The 19,000-nt window shown below is 40.5% G+C and overlaps 1 protein-coding gene and 1 pseudogene across 2 annotated transcripts in view; one reads left to right on the forward strand and one right to left on the reverse strand.

Annotated features, from left to right (window-relative positions):
• The window catches only part of SVIL (supervillin), a 225,636-nt gene that overhangs the window by 151,254 nt on the left and 55,382 nt on the right, over positions 1 to 19,000 (reverse strand). The gene's annotated exons all lie outside the window — the stretch shown is intronic.
• Positions 13,676 to 14,188, forward strand: LOC119535190 (annotated as a pseudogene).

Raw genomic sequence — 19,000 nt, forward strand, 5'->3', positions numbered from 1 at the left:
GGGAAGGACCCGAGCTGGCATCCCTCACGTCCTCAGTTTTGATGGCCACACAGGAGGCACGGTGTCAGCAGCCTGGAGAGAATGGGGTTCCTCTCCAGAAGCCCAGGCCCAGAGGCAACTTATAAGGGAACCGGCTTATGAGGCGCCAGGGGAAGAGTGCAATCAGCTCATGGGAAGTTCTCACAAGGTAAAAAGCCATGATTATCACCACCATTTGCTGAAATTCAGCCAGCTAAGGACTCATTACTTTAAGCCACAAAGAGGGTTGTGGTAAACGCAGACAAACTGTTGGGTTTAAGTAGACTATTTTCATGCCAAAAAAAAAAAAAAAAAAGTCAAAAATTATTTTCCCTCCTCTGCCATACATGTATTTATTATTAAAATGCTTGGGAGCCTTGTGACCTGGGCTAGCCCCACGCCAGCCCCTCTTTTCCCCTGGGCCCCCTCACTATTCTCCACTGGGGAGGAATTTGCCTGCTTTGGAAAAGAGACCCTCTCACTGTTCCAGCCACAGAGAAAAGAAAAGTGAAGTAACTCAAAGAGACAAAAGGCCAAGAGAAAAAGGCAGGGGTCCCTCAACGTCTCTTTGTAATGAGAGCTGCACTGGGCCTGACTCACGAGCTTGTCCTGGGCCCCCTTCTCGAGCCCCCTCAAACGCTGGCTCTCAGCCCTGAGTGCGCAGAGGCATCGCCCGGGATGTCTGCAACCGGGTCGAAGGACAAGAGAAATCTCAGCGGAGACCATGAGTCCCAGGACCAAGAAGGAGTTTAAAAGGCTTGCACCTAAAATACCCTAGTTCTCAGAATTTGTTTTGCTCGAAGACAAAAGGGAAAACCTCAGGCACCAGATGATAAAACTGCAGAATGTAGTACATTGAGAGGGAAAAAAAATTACAAGAGGAGCAACTTTAATGTATTCAGGATAAACTTGGAAAACAGAAAAGACCAGAACACAACATCAAGTAAGGGACAGGCTGATGTTTAATTCACTAGCCAAGCCTGTTCAAAAGCAGAAAAAATTCCAGAGGAAAATGGGACGCTGGGGAAAGGACAATCCATACAGCGAGGGCAGCTGGAGGAGAAGTTAAGCTCCAGGGCCAAGCTCAAAATAAACTTCCACTTGACCTTCAAATGACTGCCAGCCTAGGTGCAAACTTTGACCAGACCATCCGAAACAAAACCGTGTCTTAAAGGAGAGAATGCCAGGGGAACAGCAGGCTTTTATGGTGAACATCTCGAAAGGCTGGTTTGACACAAGGTCCACAGCCAACGGGCATTTTTGGTGGGTTTTGGTCACATACTTGATACTGCAGCGCCCACTGCCCCAGTTCCTGAGTCCTGTCTCTCTCCCCGCTGGGCTCCACGGGCCCTCCCTTACAGGACCTGAGCTGAGGCTCCCAGGACTCCACCTCGCATTCCGGCCACCTCCTCCCACCTTTCTAGAAGAGGAAGGCAGCTTCTTCAGGCCACCTTCACAGAGCCTCGAGCACCCCTCTTTCTGCCCACGTAAATCGCAAGATATCTTTTAGCTCAGATGCCCCCAGTTTCCGTGAGGCCTTCCCTGACTGCTGATTTTCTCCCCTAAGGACTTCCCTCTCTTCTGAATTCCTGCCAAACCTGATTACACATGACCACGATGGTATTTCTAGACCTGTCAGGGTTGGGTTAGTCACTGCACAAATAATAACAGCAAATATTTACTTATTATAATAATAATTATAACATGCTTAATAGATATAACATATATGATACATACATAATAAAATGCATATATAATAAAATGTATAAATAACACTTGCAATGAATAAATAAAATGCCTCCAAATAACAAGCTATCTATTGATGAGAATGTATCTATCGATTGGCACAACATATAACCCACAGAGCTCACTGTGGGTCTGTGACCGTACAGAATATCCCCACTCCCCTGCCCGGACATGCACTTACTACAGTGGTAAAAACAAGGCTGGTCATTTGATAGCATTAATTCCAGCAGCAAACGAGTTGATGGAAAAACCATTCGTGAGTGACCGGCCTGTCACTCACGGGAGCCAAGGATAGCGGCAGTGAGTGATGACAGCAGTGGAAGGTCCATTAGGAGAGGAGGGCAGAGGGACAGCGTGGGGCAGGGACTCACCTTCAAAGATGGCTTGAGCTACCATGAAGCCTCTCAGAAATGGAAAGGACATTTCTCAACAACATACAAGGGTTCCCAGGCTGCATTTTTTTTGTTCATTTTATTGAGATATATTCACATACCATGCAGTCACGCAAAACAAAGCATACATTCAATTGTTTACAGTACCATTACATAGTTATGCATTCATCACCAAAATTAAATTTTGACATTTTCATTACCACACACACAAAAACAATAAGAATAAAAACCAAAGTGAAAAAGAACAACCAAAGTAAAAAAGAACACTGGGTGCCTTCCTTTTTTTTTTTTTTTTCCCCCTTCCTCCATTTTTCTACTGATCCATCCATAAACTAGACAAAGGGGAGTGTGGTCCATATGGCTTTCCCAGTCACTTTGTCACCCCTTATAAGCTACATTTTTATACAATCATCTTCAAGATCCATGGGTCTGGGTTTTAGTTTCATAGTTTCAGGTGTTTACTGCTAGCTCTTCCAATTCATTAAAATCTAAAAAGGGTTGTCTATATTGTGCGTAAGAGTGCCCACCAGAGTGACCTCTCGGTTCCTTTTGGAATCTCTCTGCCACTGAAGCTTATTTCATTTCCTTTCACATCCCCCTTTTGGTCAAGAAGATGTTCTCCATCCTAGGCTGCATTTTAATACTGGTGTTGTGTGTGTATGTGCAGAAAGCTTAGCTAGAGAACAAATGATAGATATTTCAAGAGTTCTAGCCATCAGGTTGTTTTATTTGTCAAGTAATTTATAGGCGATTTTGTGATCCTAAACTCTTATCCTTGTAATATTTTTATACTTTAGGGTTTTATCCATGGAAAACTGGATATTTTCCTACAAACTGGATCCAAAAACTGGATTTTTCTCTAAGAACCTATTAGTAGTTTCCACCAAGCAGGCACATATTAAATACATTTTGAAGTTCAATTTGCCCGTGACGGAACATTTAGCCCTTTACCTCTCTTACTAGTCCTCTGTATGTCGCATGTATTTTTTTCTAAAATTAGACCAAGGGGTTTTAGAAGCAGGACTCATCTCTTGTACTTTGGAATTTCACAGGCATGAGCCCAGGGCTCAGTACATACACACTGGAAGACACACTGAGGCACCAGTGGGCAGAGGCCACTCGTCCTTCCTGGGGAGGCTGCTGGTAATCGCAGGCCACCAACTGCAGGAAGATGTTCACAGTCAAAATAGCAACTGACGAGGAGGACACATGAGGTACAGGCTGCTAAAATAAGCACCCAAAGCCTCACTGCTGAGATCCAGAAGCTCTATCAACCCCCTTGGTCCTTGGGGATGTGCACCTATGGGATGCGTTTCCTACTCTGTGGATTCTAGTCTGCTCTTCTGTGGGCTTCCCATGTATGCCATCACAGTGCAGGTTCTTAAAAGGAAATGTCAGGTCCTCGTAGATTTTCAAATATGCTCCTGCAAAGAAAGCCCAGGGGCTCTAGCAGTTTTCAGGAGGTGTTTTGCTTCAAAATTCAAAGGATGTGGGTATTACCCAAAACCACAAGTGGGAAAATTCAGTGAATGGGCAGAATTTTTGATGATAAGTTGTTGTCTCATATATTTTTTCCAAAATTCATGGTGCCTCCTACTGTTTGCCAACCACAAAATGGATAAACAAGTAGCAAACAAACATTAAAGAAAAATTAAGCTTGGTGTTTGATTGATCTATGTGCTTGTGATACTGATTTCGTATTCCTATAGTACTAAAAAATAGTAAACGCCAACTTTCTAGAAAATCATACTTGGTAATTAAATATTTTCATATATATACAATATATGTATATATAATGGGAAAACAGCATACAATGTGCTAAGTTGCAAAGTAGAAAAACAAAATGTAACATTTCATCATTTCACTGTATACCACCAAAAGCCCATCATTTCCAGGTATTCTTTAATCTGAACCATTTTGAAAACCACTGCAAGAGTATATTTTCTAGGCGGCTCCAGGAGGCACTGCTGATGTATAGACATAGCCAAAAGAGAAGCAAGACCCTTTGCAGAAATGAGCACTAGCTTTGTGAGTTGGCTAGTCTTCATGGTGGGTTGCGATGGGCTCATAAGCCATCATGGTGTCTTGACTTCTCTTTGTCTCTTTGAACTCCATACATTTCAGGACTTGGTGAAGGCAAACATTTTCTGTTGTTCCTTACTGGCTCCAAAAACTGCATATTTTCACAAAAATATGATTATCAAACTTTGGGAGTCAGGGGCTAGAGCTTGCTCTTTCTGTCTCAGTGGACAAAATATGCCAAATGAAATCCTACTGGCAAGCAAACTGCATTTGGTAAGGAAACAATACCCTGAGGGTTCGTGATCACTCCTCCACGTACTCCACCTATCAGCAGCTCTGGTGGGGTAAGGACAAGATGGGTCTGGAGTGACTTCCTTCTGCTTTCTCCCATTGCTGAAGGAATGTCTTCTGGGTACATTGTGCAGAAGTGGGTCTCGAGAGCTTCAAGTATGAAGAGCCCCTTTTAAATGTCAAAACAATCTTCTAACCCCCTGCTCCCACCATGACAACAGTTAAACTTTTAGTAAGACATCCAGTACTGCACCTCGTAAGTTTATATAAGCCACAACACTTCAAAGCTCTGAAAACAACTCTGCATCTGTGACACATTATTTGGCCTGTGGACAATGCTCAGAAGAACATGAATTCCTTGATCTCTTGTGACAACCTGAAATGCACAGTGGAAAACTTCTGTGTTGGAGCAGAGTGCACAAATGGGCAGGCTGGGGGCTCACTGGTCCCCAGGACCACACAGTCTAGTGCTGAAGCAGGCCCCAAAGCACAGAGCCAACCTGACAGGACGCCCACAGACTATAGCCACAGCCCCAAATGGGGAAAGCAAGGCAAGTGCATGCCTTGGAGAGGTTGCCACTATAAACATCAGGAAAGAAGTTGCCAAGCAGTGCTAAAAGAAACCCTTTTTTTTTTTTTTTTTTGCATGGAGATAGCAACAAAGAAACTAGGAAGAGAGGGGGGATAACTGAGTCCTGTGCCAGAACTTCTAACCCTGACGTAGTGACCAAACTGTGGTGGACCCAGCTCTTCAAAGGATGGAAGGTAGGAGGCAGGGAGTCGACGGAGGGGGACAGCCTGACTCAGAAATCACAACTGCCTTCTGAGCCTCCAAACGTAAAGGAAAGAAGCACATCACGGACCGGAGAACTGACACTGTTTAAAAATGTGCCATCTGCACTGACACGGGAGCATAAACCCATACCTCCCAGGATAATCAGCAATTGGACATTCATCCATGTCATGAAACCCTGTTTCTCACAGGTAACTGGATTTCCATCGTCCTTTGAACAGGTGTCTAGTACCTGACAGATGTGAACGTGTGACAAATGCATGAAAGACACATTTTCAGAGTACTGGGGTCAAGTTTAATTGATAACAATAACTGCAGCAACCAATACGTACACAGCATTTAATATTTGCCAAGTACTGTTATAAGCACTATTTACATATTAACCATTAATCTTGTTATCTCCATTTCACAGATGAGGAAACTGAGGCAGAGAGAGATTGCCCTAGGGCAAGGTGGGCAGTAGTAGGGCTGGGATGCAAACCAGGGAGTGGGCTCCAGCGTTCTCACTCCTGAACCACTCTGCTATACTGTCCCACTGATGAAAAAATAATGACGCAAAAACTCTAAGAGAGAAAAAATCCTTTCCACAAGACTGTACATACTTCATTGTCAGTATCTCCAAGATAAATCTATATACCTTTTAAGAAACGCAGGAGAGTTGATTACGTGACTGTAAGCATATAAACAGTATGAGATTTATTATATACGAATTGTCACATGTGACCACAGAGATTAGCAAGTCCAAATTCCGCAGGGCAGACCGCAAGCTGGAAACTCCAATGAAGGTTTCGATGAATTCCTCAGGAGAAACTGGCTGGCTGAAGTAGAGATAGAAACACTTCTTTCTGACTGCTGAAATTGTCTGTTTTCCCTTTAAGGCCTCCAACCAACTGTTGGATGATACTCCTCTTGTTGCTGATGGCAATCTCCTTTGTTGACTGTAGATGTAATCAGCTGTAGATGTAATCAGCTGTAGACGCAATTGACTGATGACTTAAATCCACCAAATACCCTCACAGTAATAACCGGGCAAGTGCTTGCTTGGCCAAACCACACGACACCATCACCTTACCTAAGTTCATACACAAAATTAACCATCACACTTATGTTCCCACAAAAATCTATACATGGATATTATAAAGGATTTTATTCATAATCTCAAAAAACTGGAAAACAATCCAAATGTCCTTCAACTGGTGAATGGATAAGCAAACTGTGGTATATCCAGATGAGGGAGTGTTACTCAGCAATAAAAAGGAATGAATGATTGATACACACAACACAGACAAGTCTCAAAGGCATTATACTGAGAGAAGGCGAACTCAAAAGTCTTCCACTTAGTGACATTCTTGTAAAGACTGAATTATAAGGCTTGAACACAGTTCAGTGGTCTGCCAGGAGTGGGGGAGGGGTGGAGTGCAAGGGGTTAATTACAAAGGGTCTGGAGGGATAATTTAGTCTGATGGGAATTTACATCTTGATGATGGTGATGGTTACATGACTGCAACTGCATGCATTTATCAGGACTCAGACATATACTAAAACGGGCAACGTCTACTTTCCATAAATTATACCTCAATAAACCTGACTTTTAAAAGCAGCTCAGAGCAATTATGCCAACAAAATCACTTCATAGAATGGGGCTATTATTATCTTCTACAAGGTTCTACACACCCAATTTCCTCCATTAATTCCCACTTCCAATTTCTTCTCGCACAATATTTATAGGAAGAGGACTGGTTGCACATTTGTAAAGCTCCGTTAGTCACATAGAATTTCTTGGGTGTTGAGATGATTATGGGAGCGTTCCTGTATTAAAAATAGACTTGGGTATGTAGCTCTGCCTCCCTGTGCTAAATATGTGCCTGTGAATCACAGAGGAGAGAAAGCGAGCAAGAGGCCAATTGCTCTGTCTACACGGACGCCCATATGAAACTAGAAATCACTAACTCATTCAGGTACTTCAATCCATACGTTAATCTGTGTTGAAGGGAAACCAAGGACACTACCAAAATCTTTAAGCAAGAAGTCAAAGTAAGACAAACCTTCACTGTTGCATGGCAAACCTTTAGTAGGGTAGAAAAATAACAAAGTATCCCTATACTTTGGTCTACCTATGCAGACCAAAATAATGTGAACAGTTCTGGTTCTTTCCTTCATTCAATATCCAGCAGATATGTCTAGAGTCCCAATGTGTGCCAGGCACCATTCTAGGCCCTGGAGGTACAATGATGAACCCAAGTCACTGACCTCACAGAGCTCTGGTTCCCTCACATTTAAAAATAAACAAATAAGTACATTGTTTAATTGATACTACACTTACTGTGCTGTGAAGGAAAAGCAGGGAAAGAGAATGGACAAAGTATCTCTGAGGAGGTGACATCTGGGTGGACAACTGAAAGAAGTGGGACAAGGCTGGTGAGGACCTGGAGGGAGCGTGTTCCAAGCCCAGGAGAGAACAAGAGCAAGGTCCAAGCTCTTGAGATGGGAGTGGACTGGAACGTCCAAGGGTCTAGCGAGATGGGAGTGACGGGATGAGTGGGTGGGAAGCCGGCAGAAAAGACTGCTCGGAATGGCCGGCAGGTCACCGAGGCCCTGAGTCACGGAAGGCCTTTGGGCTGCATTCTAAGAATTACGGGAAGCCACTGCCAGGTGTGAGCAAAGGAAAGGCATGGTCTTGATGTGGTTTTAAAGAACCACTCCAGGTGCTCTGAAGAAAATAGATGGGGCCAGGGGTCGGAAGGTGGAAAAGAGGCAGCAGGAAGGGAGGCCACTCCAGCCACCCAGGCAGAGATGGTGGCTCCTGGACGGGGTGGGGACAGAGGAGGAGAGTGGAGATGGCCAGGCCAGGCGACTGGGAAATGGGACTGCTGGGATGAGCAGGTTCATTCCATATTCAACAGCCAGCATTTGAGTTACTAGAAAATGCATGCTGCATTCATAATTTAATATGCATTTTTTCATATTAGGGAGTTAATGAGATGGCTTAAATTAAGAAATGGTTAATTTGACCCAAATAACATTATACCATCTGACTTTACAATGGAAATAGTACATTCCAGACTGGTTTACATATTAATTTAAAATTTCAATAGCATCCTCACTGACTTGGCCATTTAGATGTACAGCTAAGAAATGGATTTCTGTGGAAAAGTATATATTCCATTAGTGATCTTTCCAGGAAAAAAGGATTTCCAGAGCAGCTAATAAAAGCTTCAAAGCTTTATAAGATATGTTGTCAATGCTTTGAAGATCCCCTTTATTTAACCCTTACTGAAATAAAAGAATGTCAGCAAGATTGCAGAGTATGGCTATTGTTTGCTATATTTGCATTATACAAAAAGCTTTGCCTGATGGGAAAGAGAAGTCAAATTATAAGAACACTTAACTGGTATACATGTTAAAGTCTTTTATATAAACACTATTTGTTCAATGTAATCCATACCAAAGCATTTATCTGCTTTACAGATTATTTTCTTTAGCTGCCCTATGACTTACATATGGAGGAAGGTCCTTCTGAATTTTATGGAGCCATGTCTAACCCAGAAAAAGGCACAAAACAATGCACAGGTACACAGTGGGCTCAAGTGCAGTGCTTGGTTTCCGAGAGTGGCCCAAGAACAGGGTGGCCAGCAGAGTTCAGCTTCTAAATTGTGGTAGCTGAACATGGCCCAAGAGCACATGTGCTCCGTCCAAGGCAAGATTTATGCTCGGGATTCAAAACACAAGGAAAAGTTTAAGTTGTTTTGATTGGAATCGCTGTCGCCTGTTAATATGCACGATTTCTTCCAGGGAGATATCGACTCCCACATTTTCCATCCTTTCCTCCCTCTATCCCCCACTGCAACCCTAAGAGCAACAACTGAGAGTCTGATGTGGAAACACATCAAAACACCCTGCAGAAATCCAGGCACAGAGCTCTCTGGGACACGAGGCTCAGGCAGAACTTTTAATCTATTCCTGTTGGAGAGAAAATGTTTTTGATCCAGCTGAAAATCATCCAAACTTGAAACCAACTTATAAACTTAGCTGACTTTTGGCTTTTTAAAATCAAGTTTTACGCAAAAGAAATTACCTCCCCAAAGTGACCTTACTTCTCATCCACCTATATATCATCAGCCAAAAGGAAAATCTCCTTTTGGTCATGTGGGGCCAGTACAGGTTTTTAAATGGCTTCCTGGGGTTTCCTCTTAGTAACATTTTTGAAACCTTGACCAATTTTCCAGGTGTTTTCTTACCATGCTGTATCTCTTAGGATATATTCTTGGAAAGATCAGTTCTTTAAAATATTCATTGTTTTGCTTTAAAGGATTCCTTATCAAATCTCTGCATTTCGTGACTTTTCCCACAGTATCTTTACTATTAAAGACAGATTTTTCTGGCTTGTTGCTTTAAGATGTCAGAATGTATTCTGTTTTTGAAATCTGGGCTTCGGCCTTCCTTTCACATGGCCCCTTTCAGCTCTGTCATCTTTATACTAACCAGCTGTTTCTGACTTATTCCAGAAGACAGCAGTGTCAAGGCATCAGACCTAGGACTTTCCCAGGTGATCTGCTCAGATATTTCCCTTACTTCTTCCCAATGGCTCCAGACAAGTCTTCCATTCCTATTTATTTTTTAATCTCAGAGTTAAACACACACACAATATCAAATCCATTGCCAACACTGAATTAGTGTGGTTTTCTCTTTGGAGTCCTCTGTAATGACCTAAAGATGTATCATATCTGGATTCTCAGATGTCTGTTCAGTATTAGCCACAAAGCTGTGAAACGCTACAAAATTAGGTCATGGTTGAATCTCCATTATTAATCCAGTCTGCTATCATCTCTCTGTGAGGTTCTATAATAAATTCTGAAACTGTCACTGACTCAAACTCTCAGCAGCCACCAACCCACTTGAGAAGCTAATGAAACCTAGGGACTCCCTCTCCAGAAAAATGCCCAAACAAAACGGTACCTACTAATTACTGTTCTAGAACAGAGGGTCAACAAACCATAGCCTGTGAGCCAAACATGGCTTGCTGTCCATTTTTGTCAATAAAGTTTTATTGGGACACTGTCACTCCCATTAGTTTCCGTATTATCTGTGGCTGCTGTTAGGCTATAGTTGTAGCATAGGATGGTTGTGACAGAGACTCTACAGCCCAGAGACCTGATGTATTTACTCTCTGGTCCTCTACAGAAAAAGTTAACTGACTTCTGCTCTAGAACATTAAGACCAGTGACTTCTAAGACAATGATTGCCAATCCCACTCTGTGTGGCTTTGCAAAGCTTCCTAAGTAGAATGTCATCTTCCTCAGGGTAAAAATTAAATGATAAAATTATATGTGAAAAGGACGGGGCAAGATGGCAGCATAGGAAGGTGTAGAATTTCATTCGTCCTCTAGGGCACCTAGTAAATAGGTAGGAACTGACTGGAACAACTCTTCGGGGGACTTTGGTGGCCAGACACACATAATACATGAGTCTGGAACAGGTAGAAGGGCCAAGATCACAGCACAGAACTGTGAGAAAGTCTCCCAATCTGTGGAGGCTGGTGTCCCTCCCAACTGGCATGGCAGGCTGGTTTGAAGTCACTTCCCCATGGGAAAAAGAAGCCGTCTCTACTAGGAGCAAGAGAAGGGAGAGCAACCAAGCTCCAATTGCAAATTTAATTAATAAGTTTGGACTGCTGAATACAAGTTCTGAGCACAGATAAACCTAGAGCAAGCATGAAAGGAACCTGGAATTCTTTCCGTGGCAGAAAGGAGGCGAGACTGACAGAAAAAAAAAAAATGATGTTTGGGAGTTGGCTGGGTGAAGAATACTAGAAAAAGGTTGTGTCCCAAGAAAGGGGGCACATAAAACCAGGTACCAACACTAGCTCTTGATTGGTGAATGGGGGTCTGGGGAACATCTCTGAGAATGATTCATTTTTTAGCATTTTAGTATAAAGAAAGTAGCAGGCTTTTTCAGTTGTCAGCACTGCCCCTGGCAAAGGCAGAGTTAAGGAATACATGAGAGGCATATTAACATAGTCAGGTGAAGAAGATAACTCCCTGAAAGGCATATCTTCCCCAAGAAAGTGGGTGGGGGGGAGGTAGAGTCCAGAAAATGTGGTAGCTCATAGTCAGAGAATTCTGGGCAGAACAGCAAAAGCACAGAATCAAGAGGCTTCACAGGAAAGAGTGGCACCTGACTGGGTCTCATCCCCAGGAAACTTTGAAATTGATTATACCCTCTTCCTGAGTCCTGGGCCTGTCTTGTCTGGGAAAATCTGAATAGGGTCAATCTCATCTGGGAGGCCCTCCTCAAAATAAACTTCCATCCAGGCAGGACAAGAACCAGAAAAATAGGAGCTAAAGAATTCTGATTAGTTAAACAGAAGCTAGGCTAGAGGTCTAGAGTAAGTTGAGCTGAATATCAAAGAACAGAAAACAAAGCCAGCCAACAAGAAAATCCAAGGTAACAGAGAAAATGACCTCCAAAATAAACAAATCAAAGAAATCAGATGTGAAGACACCAGCAAAAAATCACAAATCATACCAGGGAGCTGAACATATGGCTCAAAGGAAAAAGCTAACACTACAAATGAGATACAGGAGTTGAAACAACTAATTAAAGATGGCCAAACAAATCTTCTAAATCAAATCAATGAGTTGAAGGGAAATGTGGCAAAAAAAGATGAAGGTTATGAAGAAGACACTGTGACTATACAGAAGAACTGGAAAGCTAGAAAAAACAAATGGCAGAACTTATGGGAATGAAAGGCACAACAGAAGAGATGAAAAACACAATGGAGACATACAACAGTAGATTTACAGAGGCAGAAGATAGATTAGTGAACTAGAGGATATGTGACATCTGAAATCCTACACACAAAAGAACAGATAGGAAAAAGAATGGAAAAATACGAACAGGGTCTTACGGAATTGAATGACACCATGAAGCACGCAAATACATATGTTATGTGTGCCCCAGAAGGAGATGAGAAAGAAAAAGGGGCAGAAAGAATAATGAAGGAAATAATCACAGAAAATTTCCCAACTCTTATTAAAGACATAAAATTAAAGATCCAAGAAGTGCAGCATATCCCAAATAGGATAGATCCGAATAGATCTACTCCAAGATACTTACTAATCAGATTGTCAAATGTCAGAGACAAAGACATTTCTGAAAGCAGCAAGAGACAAGTGATCGGTCACATACAAGGGAAGTGCAATAAGACTATATGTGGATTTCTTAGCAGAAACCATGGAGGTGAGAAGGCAGTGGTATTACATATTTAAGATATTGAAAGAAAAACACTGCTAACCAAGAATTCTATATCTGGTGAAAGTGTCCTTCCAAAATGAGGCAGAGTTTAAAATATTTTCAGACAGACACAGAGAGATTGTGAATAAGAGACAGACTTCACAAGAAATTCTAAAGGGAGTGCTACAGGCAAATAGGAAAAGACAGGAGAGAGAGGTTTGGAGAAGAGTGTATAAATAAAGATTATCAGTAAGGGTAAAAAGAGAGGGAAAAAAATTGGATATGACATATAAAATCCAAAACACAAAATGGTAGAAGAAAGTACTGCCTTTAAGTAATAACATTAAATGTTAGTGGATTAAACTCTCCAATCAAAACATAGAACGGCAGAATAGATTAAAAAACAAGGCCCATCTACACTGTCTACAAGAGACAACACTTTAAACCCAAAGACAGAATAGGTTGAAAGTGAAAGGCTGGAAAAGGTATTTCACGCAATCAACAATCAGAAAAGGGTGGGGGTGCTATACTAACATCAGACAAATTGGATTTCAAATGTAAAGCAATTAAAAGAGACAAAAAGGACACTATGTATTAATAAAAGGGACAATCCATCAAGAAGACAAAGCAATCATAAATATCTATGCACCAAGCCAGAGTGCCCCAAAATACATGAGGCAAACACTGACAACACTGAAGGGAGAAGTAGATACCGCTACAATAATAGTTGGAGATGTCAGTATACTACTTCGATCAATATATAGAACATCTAGACAGGATCAATAAGGAAACAGAGATTTTTGAATAGTGCAATAAATGAACTAGACTTAACATTTACAGAACATTGCACCCCCAAAGAGCATGATACACAGTTTTCTCAAGTACTCATGGATCATTCTCAAGGACAGACAACATGTTGGGACTCAAAGCAAATCTCAATAAATTTACAAAGATTTCAATTATACAAAACACATTCTTGGATTGTAATGGAATGAACTTGGACATCAACAATGGGGGGAAGCTGAAAAGTTCACAAATATACAGAGGCTAAACAACACACTTGTAAACAACCAGTGGGTTGAGAAGAAATAAGATAACAGTAAATTTCTCTAGGCAAATGAATATGAGAGCACAACATATCAAAACTTATAGGATGGTAACTGACTTCATCTTGTCCATAATGGCTCTCTCCCACTGTGTCTGCTGCTCAAAATTTCCCCAGAGACAGTGCCTCACTTATATCATGAGAAACCCACACTATGGCAACCTCATTAATGTAGATGGCCATGCTGAAGTATGGACAGATTGGAATGATATGTCCAAGTTTTTCCAGTATGGATGGAGATGTACCACTAATGAGAATGCATATTTGAACCGTACTTTGATGGGCAACTAGAACCAGGAAAGATATGACCTAAGAAATATTGTGCAGCCAAAACCCTTACCCTCCCACTTTGGACACTACTTTGAAACAACATAAGATGCAAGCTACAACAAAATGCCACTTTCCACCCATAGATTTAAGCAAGAGCCTCACTGGTTTCCAGGAAATCAAGCTGAATTGGATTCTCCTTGATACAAATGCACAGAAAAGTCTATTTATATGAATAGCTATTCAAAGCCTCAAATTGAGCATCACTCTGGGTGTGTGTGGGATCCAAATAATGGCCAATTTCAGGAACCAGGATTCTAAGAAAGAAGAAGCAGCTTCATTTCCTCAGAGTAGAATATAGGAGGGAGCACAATCTAAACATAACTAAGAATTCACTCTCTGAATAAATAAAGCATAAAATAAAAAAAATAAAGAAAAAAAACCCAAAAACTTATGGGATGCAACAAAAGCAGTGCTGTAAGGGAAAATTTTTCCCTAAATGCCTATATCAACAAAAAGAAAGAGTAAAAATAGAGGACTTAACTGCTAACCTGGTGGAACAAGAGAAAGAACAGCAAAGCTAACCCCAAAGCAAACAGAAGGAAAGAAATAACAAAGATTAGAGCAAAAATAAATGAAATTGAGTACATGAAAACAATGGAGAGAATCAACAAAACTACAAGTTGATTCTCTGAAAAAATCAATAAAATCGATGAAACCTTAGCTAGGCTGATGATGCAATAAATAAAATCAGAAATGGAGAGGGGGCGTAACTACTGACCCCAAAGAGATAAAGGAGATAAAGAAGATAGTGAGAAGATACTATGAGCAACTATATGCTAACTAGATAATTTACATGAAATGGAAAACTTCCTAGAAAAACATGAACAATCAACATTGACTCGAGAAGAAATATAAGACCTCAACAAAACAATCACAAGTAAAGTGATTGTATCAGTCATCAAAAAACTCCTAAGAAAGAAAAGTCCAGGACCAGATGGCTTCACGTATGAATTCTACCAAGCATTCAAGAAAAAAATAGTACCAATCCTGCTGAAACTCTTCAAAAAAACTGAAGAGGAGGGAAAACTACCTAACTTATACTATGAAGCCAACATCACCCTAATACCAAAGCCAGACAAAGAAGCTACAAGAAAATTACTGACAAATCTCTCTAATGAATATAGATGCAAAAATCCTCAACAAAATACGTGCAAATTGAATCCAGCAGTACATTAAAAGAATCATATGCCATGACCAAGTGGGTTTTATTCCAGATACACAAGCGTGGTTCAACACAAGAAAATCAATTAATTTAATATACCACATTAATAAATCAAAGGGGAAAAACACGTAATCATCTGATTGATGCAGAAAAGGCATTTGACAAAATTCAATATCCTTTCTTGATTAAAACACTTCAAAAAATAGGAATAGAAGGAAACTTCCTCAACATGATAAACATGAAAAACCCACAGCTACCATCATCCTCAATGGGGAAAGACTGAAAGCTTCCCCTCTAAGATCAGTAACAAGACAGGGATGCCCACTGTCACCATTGTTATTCAACATTGTGCTGGAAGTTCTAGCCAGAGCAATTAGGCAAGAAAAATAAATAAAAGGCATCCAGATTGGAAAAGAAGAAGTAAAACTTTCACTGTTCACAGGTGACAGAATCCTAGATGTAGAAAATCCTGAAATGTCTACAGCAAAGCTACTACAGCTAATAAATGAATAAATCAAAGTGGCAGGAAACAAGATCAACATGCAAAAATCAGTAGTGTTTCTATACACCAGTAAGGAGAAATCTGAGGAGGAAATCAAGAAAAAATTTCCATTTATGACAGCAATCAAAAGAATCAAATATTTAGGAATAAATTTAATCAAGGACATAAAAGACCTATACCCAGAAAACTACAAAAAATTGCTAAAAGAAATCAAGGAAGATCTAAATAAATGGGAGGACATACCATGTTCATGGATTGGAAGACAAAATACAGTTAAGATATCAATTCTACCCAAACTGATTTATAGATTCAATACAATACCAATTAAAATCTCAACAACTTACTTTGCAGTAATAGAAAAACCAATGATCAAATTTATTTGGAAGCACAGGATGCTCCAAATGGCTAAAAATATCTTGAGAAAGAAAATGAAGTGGGAGGTCTCACACTACCTGACTTTAAAGCACATTACAAAGCTACAGTGGTCAAAGCAGCATAGTACTGCCATAAAGACATACTGACCAACGGAATTGAATTGAGGTTCAGAAATAGACCCTCTCATCTATTGACAATTGATCTTCCATAAGGCAGTCAAGTCAACTCGATTGGGACAGAGAAGTCTCTTCAACAAATGGTGTTTTGAGAAACATATCCATATCCAGAAAAATGAAAGAGGACCCCTATCTCACACCTTATACAAAAATTAACTCAAAATGGATCAAAGACCTAACCATTAGAGCTAAGACCATAAAACTATTAGAAGAAAATGTAGGGAAATATCTTAAAGATCTTGTGATAGGAAGTGGTTTCCTAGACCTTACAACCAAAGCACAAGCAGTGAAAGAAGAGATAGATAAATGGGATCTTCTCAAAATTGAAAACTTTTGCACATCAAAGGACTTTGTCAGGAAACTAAAAAGGCAGCAGCCTATGGAATTGGGAGACAATATTTGGTAACCACATATCAGATAAGGGTTCAATATCCAGAATATATAAAGAGATCTTACAACTCAACAACAAAAAGACAAACAATCCAATTTAAAAATGGGCAAAGACATAGACACTTTTCCAAAGAGGAAATACAAATGGCTCAAAATGTATGAACAGATGCTCAACTTCACTAGCTATTAGGGAAATGCAAATCAAAACCACAATGAGATATCATCTCACACCCACTAGAATGGCCATTATCAAAAAACAGAAAAAAGAAAAGAAACTACAAGTGCTGGAGAGGATGTGGAGAAAGAGGCACACATATTCACCATTGGGGGAAATGTGGAATGGTGCAACCACTCTAGAAGGCAGTTTGGTGGTTTCTCAGGAAGCTAATTATAGAATCACCATATGATCCAACAATCCCATTACTAGGTATATACTTGGAAGAACTAAAGGCTAGGACATGAACGGACAGTTTTTTTGTTGCTGTTTAAGTTTCTACAGAATAAACTTAGTGCGTGAAATCTTTTATTATCTCAGATAGGGATCCAGGGTATTCTTTAGGGTTTTCGGGACTATTGTTGATTTGGGCTTATCACACTGTGATCATCTGGCATATCTAGGTGGCTTACATAGGTGTAACCTCCAGGACAGCCTCTTGACTCTATTTGAATTCTCTTAGCCACTGAAACCTTATTTTGTTGCCTTTCTTTTCCATTTTTGGTCAAAAAGGCATTCTCAACCCCTTGGTGCCAGGGTCAGGCTCATTCCTGGAATCTGTGTCCCACGTCGCCAGGAAGACTCATTCATCTGGGGGGGTCCTGTCCCATTTCAAGGGGAGGGTGATGAATTTATTTGCAGGGTTAGGCTTAGAGAGAGCAAGTCCACATTTGAGCAACAAAAGAGGTTCTCTGGAGGTGACTCCTAGGCATAATTATAGGTGGGCTTACATGAAATAGAATATTATGCAGCTTTAAGACAGAATGGTGTCAAGATGCATGCAAAAATATGGATGAACCTTGAGGACATTATGTTGAGCGAAGTTAGCCAGAAACAAAAGGACAAATGCTGAATGGTCTCACTAATATGAACTATTTTGAATGAGCAAAGTCTTAGGGTTAAAATTAAGAACACAGGTTATCAGGAGGTAGAAAGAGAGTAGAGATTGGGCATTTGATGCTGAAGGAATACAGAATGTTCAAAAGGATTGTAAAGATCCAGAAATGGATAGCACAATATTGCAAGTATAAAGAACAAAGCTGAGTGTGAGTATACTTGAAAAAGGAAGGCTAGGGGCATGTATGGTGCCAGAAGGAAAGACAGAGGATAAAAACTGGGACTGTATCACTTAACAAAGTCTAGAGTGCACCATGGTGGTAATTAAATGAAGAAATGCAAGGAAGTTTTTACATGAGGGAGACAAGTGAATGTCAACACTGCAAGGTATTGAAAATGAGATGGTATATGGGAAAGAATACAATCAATGAAAACTAGGGTCTACAGTTAAAAGTAACATTGTAATGTTCTTCCATTAATTGTAACAAAGGCAATATACCAATTCAGAAATACGAATCTGACTTTCTAGAGAGGGATTGGGGTTGGAGGGGTACATCTGGGAGTTATCCTTGCATGGATGTTTATAAAGAAACAGTTAAAAATACAGGAAATTTCACTGTAAAATAGATAGGGATCTAAGGGAGGTGTATGAAGTCTCGGTGGTGGTGTTTCTCCTTTTTAACTTTCTTTTATTCTTTATTCTTTTATTTTTTCCTTTTCTTTTTCTTTATGGAAGTAAAAATCTTTTCACAAAGATTGTGGTGGTGAACGCATAACTATGTGATTATACTGGGAGCTACTGATTGTTCACTTATGAAGGACTGTATGGTGTGTGAATAAAACTGTTTAAAAAATAAACAGAAAGATACAAGTGCTGGAGAAAACGTGGAGAGAGAGATATACCTATTTAGTGTTGGTGGGGAAGTACAACAGTGCAGCGCCTCTGGAGGGCAGTGTGGTGGTTCCACAGGGGGCTAAGTGTAGGGTGCCATATGATCCTACAATCCCATTATTTGGTATATACTGGGAAGAACTGAAAGCAGGGACACAAATAGGCATTTGCCCACTGATGTTTCTGGCAGCAGTATTCATGACTGCAATGGATGGAGTTGAACTAAGGGAACCCCGATGGGTGAACAGAAGGGTGAACTATGGTGTATACATACAATGGAACACTGAGTGACTGTAACAAGAAATAAGGTTGTGAGGCATGCAACTAGGTGACCAAACCTTGAGGACATTTTGTTGATTGAGATAAGCCAGAAACAAAAGGACAAATATTGTAAGGCCTCATTAATATAAACTATAATTAGCAAATGCTGAGAATTGAATTTGAGAGCATAGGTTATCAGGGGTTAGAATGTGGGCAGAGGCTGGGCAATTGATGATGCAAGAGTACAGAATGTTCAGTAAG

Source organism: Choloepus didactylus, chromosome 5 (assembly GCF_015220235.1).
Source record: "Choloepus didactylus isolate mChoDid1 chromosome 5, mChoDid1.pri, whole genome shotgun sequence".
NCBI classification, from domain to species: Eukaryota; Metazoa; Chordata; class Mammalia; order Pilosa; family Megalonychidae; genus Choloepus; species Choloepus didactylus.